The 5193-nt window shown below is 34.2% G+C and overlaps 1 long non-coding RNA gene across 1 annotated transcript; it reads right to left on the reverse strand.

Annotated features, from left to right (window-relative positions):
• Nucleotides 1–3013: 3013 nt before the first annotated feature.
• On the reverse strand, nucleotides 3014–4671 carry LOC107815493 (uncharacterized). The gene is made up of 2 exons (XR_001654749.2): nucleotides 4525–4671; nucleotides 3014–4142 (listed from the first exon to the last, which is right to left on the reverse strand). It is a non-coding gene; the product is annotated as an uncharacterized LOC107815493 (long non-coding RNA).
• Between the last annotated feature and the right edge of the window lie 522 nt (nucleotides 4672–5193).

Here is a 5193-nt window from a genome sequence, read left to right on the forward strand (position 1 = left end):
CGAGCTGTAAGGTAATCGAGACTCAAATCGTTTCTTGTCATTTCATTCTAAGAAACACGGGGACTGTCTGTATACGGTTAAAATCGAGCATATACGATTTAATTTGCTCGAGGGTCTGCCTCGAGGTTAAGTTCATATTGAAGAGAACTCGAAGACATAAAGATCGAAGGATCGAGATCGAGCAAGACCAACATTAAACAATAGAATAGCGAGATATCAGTGATCGACCACAAATCTCGGCGGGAATCTCAAAACCGACAGAACCGCTAACGGTTATTGATATCAATCTTGGATTTTACTTTTGAGATTAGAGTTATATCTTATTTGGGATTCCTCTACTATATAAAGAGGAACCCTGGTCATTTGTACACAGACTTACTGAGAAATAACAATACACTGCTCTTTTACATGCTTATAACTTACTATTATTCTTATTGTTCTTAACACTTGATCTCGAGCCTGTTCCAATCGAGGTCGATAGCTTGCAACGTCACTGGTTGATTTATCTTAGTCATTTAATTCATTTATTTATCTAGTTATTTATTAATTGATATTGAATCAGATCACGTATCCTTATAACCACATTACAAGTTTAATTGTTACTCGTATTTAGAGGTGAATAATCCTAAGCCTCGTTAAATATGAATTTTAATTTGTAATATCAAAAATAAGATTGCTAACTTGCTGCAACATATAAAAATGATGTAATGTATAAAAATTCCTTGCGCTAGGGTCCATAAAACTTAAACTCTAACTAATTTACCAGATCAGCTTATGATGTTTAGTTTTGTTTGTAGTTCACCAAGTACTAAATTGTTGAAAGAACGGAAAATGTCCAAAAATATCCCTAAACTATGGTATATAGCTCACTTATGTCCTCCGTTAATAAACTGGGCCAAAAAATCCTCCCCGTTAGCAAAATGAGACACTAATGCCTTCAACCTAACGACTCATTCCTATCAGCACTTTGTATCCTACATGGCATCCACATAAGCCATGACAAGGCAGCCACGTAAGCCGGCCATTTCATAAACCCGTTCCAGTTCCAAATAAGCGGATTCCAAATATCAACGCGAAGGAAGAAGACCCCCATTTCCAAACAAAAACCTAAGTTCCCCCATGTCTATTCTTCCATGGCGATTTGAGAGGTGAGGGGATGACAAAATCGAGCAAGGTTTAACAACACAAATTGAAGATCAAATTTTCACATTTCTGCTCAATGTCTGATTTATCTATGAATGCGCATGAAATTCAATATGCAAGAAGGTGTCATTGCGGATTGATTGCGCTATATTTTACAGCTTGGTCATATGCCAATGCTGGGAGAAGGTTCTACAAATGTCCAAGATCCAAGGTTAGTTTTGAATTTATTTTATTTTTGGTCGATTTATGGGATTCATCTTCTTTTGTCGAATTAGGTCGTTCTTGATTTTTATTGTTTATGTACAAAATCAGAACTGTTGTAAATTTTAATAATGGTGTAGGTTAGTTCTTGCGGGGATGTTGAATGGATTGACGAAGAGCTCCCTCGTCGAGCGGTGATGGTGATCAAAGATTTAAAAACTAAACTTGATGTTGCTAAGGTTGAGAGGAACAATTTGAGGAATAAAGTTTACCTTATGGATCAAGCTACGATGGTTAAAGGGGATCTAAGAACTTGTTTGATGAAATGGAAGATGTTATGACGGTTGAAAGGCCTACTTTGAAGATAAAGCTTGACGAAATGGAGCAATTTCAACTTGTGGAAGCTGAAAAAGCTAGTAAGTTAGAGGTCAAAGTGAAGAAGATGAGAAATATCATTTTGGTTTCATGGGCTTTATTATTTGCTTTGGTTGTCGTAGGGATGATGCAGTGAATGTATGTTGTTTTAATGTATTGTTGTAGTATTTTGGTTTAGTTATAGGGATGATGAAATTAAACTATGTATGTTTAGTAGTTTGTAATATGATGAAGTTAATCTATGTGTGATGAAGTTATTCTAGTTATGTTGTTGTTAAAAGGACGGTGAGTAGTTCACTGTAGTTCACTCCATGTGTGATGAAGTTTACCTCTAACTTAGCATTGTAGTTCACTCTATTTTCCATTTTTCTCTATTGATTTTGACTTATTAGTAGCATCATCAGAAACTTTTTAAGGCACACTACTAAAGCAGCTCAAGAGCCCTGGAAATAAAGACATCTTAATTATGAATATTTTGGTGTGGTCTTTAATTTTGGTGCAATTATTGTTGATTTTGGTATGTTCTCTTGGTCTTCTTCTTAAAAAGATGCGGCTATATATTCCACATATGTTGCTAGTCGAGTAAGTTATATGAAAATGACCTAAATGATTGCTAGAACAGGAAAGAAGGGATAAGGTTGGTGATACTTCTTCAATACTTGCACCATTAACTTCATCTCACTCTTAGCTGCAAAGGTCATGACTACGCTTGATATTTGTTAATATCTCATCCTTTCTCTATAGAGGAAAAAGAAATTGATGTAACTGGGATTGAATAAGGAAACTGAGGAATTTTATTTCCTTTTATCTTATCAGAATACATTGATATTACTATTTCAGTGAAGTACTTGAATAAAAATTGAGGAATATTTTACATGAACTAAACCATTGCTTTATAATTATCCCCATCATCAACCATATGCAGTAGACTACCAGGGAACACTAAACAAAGGTTTAAATGATGTAGCCAAATACACATCAACCATATGCAGTAGCCAAATATGACTAAGTCTCGACCAACACTATTGTGCAAACTAACACTGTCCAACAAACTAAGTCTCGACCATATGCAGTAGAAATAGCACTGTTGTGCAAACTAATATGCAGTAGAAATAGCACTGCTGTGCAAACTAACACTGTCTAGTAAACTAAGTCTCGACCATATGCAGTACACATCAATCTACTTCCCAGCAAACTACCAGCACTGCTATCAACAAAACAAACACTGTCAAAATAGCTGCAACAAAATAGCACTGTTGTGAAAACTAAACCAAAACAACATTGTCCAGCAAAATATCAAAACAAACAGCACTAATGTAATATTAATTTACTGCTGCTAACAGAAATAACACTGCATCAAAATTTTAGTTTACTGCTGCTACAAAACAACACTGTCCAGCCATCAAAACATATTTAAGAAACAACTGCTAAATAAAAGGGTTTGTGGTCCAGTTCACCACAAATGTTGCATGTCATTCTAGTTCCCCTTCTTGATGTAGCCCATTCTCCTTGTCTCTTGTTAACCTCATCCTTCTCCCTATTTCTTTTGACTTTTGGCCTTCCAACAGTTTTGGCACATGGAGGAGGGTCCATAGCATGTTCTGGTAATACTTTCCAGAACTTTTCACCTCTAACAGGTATCAACTTGGCCCTATATGTCATCAGGTAAGCTTCCTTGCTGTGCCACCAACTAATTTCAGTCATTGGATCCTCTTTCTCGTATTTTAGTGCCCTGATGGTATGAGGGCAGGGGATGCCAGTCAACTGCCAGGATCTACAATTGTATTTTTTCTCCACTAGGTTCACTGTATGTCATAGTTCAACCTTTTGTAGACAATTACTATGTTCAAGATTCTATAGCTCAGTGGAAATGAAGGTCGATGGAAAATTTCTAAATTTTATTTAACTCCATCTAGCTTAGTGGAAATGAACGTCGATGGAAAATTTCTAAATTTCTAAGTCAATTACTAATCCAGATTTACTTGTTGCATGGACAAAAACTAAAAAATTAAAGATCATTACCATGTTTTCTCGATAAATACTGCAAAGGCTCCGGCGTAAGCAATTTAGCTTTACTATATGTGAAAACATTAACATAGGATCATGAAAATGAAACCTTAAGCATTCTAAGTTCATCTTTAAATCAAGAACTTAGACAATCACGTTGTGGCCATATAAATCACTGTATTTACTACCAATAATAACGAAATAGAAAAATTTGCACAGAAAGCATTCCTTCAAATAGAAGAGAAAAAAAAAGTTGAAGAAAGAAATTAGGAGTACCGGAAACGGCGATAATCAACGGCGACTAACTTTCCGACAGAATAGATCTCGATTTGATAGTGCTGAGTGATGATAGAACAGAGCTAGGTTTGTACTTTGTAAGCAGAAAGTAAAGACTGAAGACTGAAGAGAAAGCAGTGCTGAAGAAGAGATGAAATAATAGGGTTAGCTGGTCAGGGACTTAGTGAAGGAAAGGGTAGTATTATAGAACAAGGGTATATTTGTCTTTTTAGTATATCTTATCGGTTTATCGATATACTGATAACAGAATAAGATAAAATCGAAATCAAAATCGATAACTCGATAAGAAAAACTTCGAAATCGAAATCGAAATCAATAAATCGATAAACCGATAACAAATAATCGATTCGATTTATCGATAAACCGATTCGAATGCACACCCCTAGTACCACGTTCTCCTGAAACAACCTAGCTAATAAAAAATATTTTTGATAATATAAATGAATAAAAAAAAATTATGACGCCTGAATTACTGAAGATTGGTTAGAAGTAGATCCATACCTTCCATTTCTTCCTTATGCCTTCTATTTCTTCCTTACTCTTCATTTCATGTTTCAATTAAGATTTGACAAGCACTAGGCGTAGTGTGTTTGTCCTCTCTTTTTTTTCCCCTTTCTTGCTCTTTTATTTTTTTAATTTTTATTTTATTTTTACGTCTCTCCATTTTTTATATAACTTTTTATCAAGTGAGGAAATGTCCATTCCTTGATATAGCCAATTGCTAATCAAATGGTTTGACTTTGAACTTTGTTTTATTTTTCTACCCACTTAATAAATTTTTGGGACATAACAAAAGAGGTTCTCTCTTTTTTGGAGTATTAGTTTTTCATTTTAAAATGAAACAAAAGAGAATTGACATAACAATCTATGTTATAGCACTGCATCTCTTTTAATGATGTTGGTGGGACACAAAAGGAAAATTTTATTTCACTTGTCATTATATTAGTAATAATAAAAAAATAATCAGAGTATGGTTGAAAAATATCTAGATAAAAATAATATCACATCAAATTTAAAAGGATCATTATGAATCATTTATATCCTTCTCATTCTATTGGGGGAATACTTATTTTTAACCTAACATTCGCACTTATTACTATGTTATGGTACAAACTTTAACCAAATTACAAAAATTCCAGGTAAATACGAGACTAAATATTCACATCGAAT

The sequence above is a fragment of the Nicotiana tabacum genome, chromosome 7, assembly GCF_000715075.1.
Source record: "Nicotiana tabacum cultivar K326 chromosome 7, ASM71507v2, whole genome shotgun sequence".
Classification (NCBI taxonomy): domain Eukaryota; kingdom Viridiplantae; phylum Streptophyta; class Magnoliopsida; order Solanales; family Solanaceae; genus Nicotiana; species Nicotiana tabacum.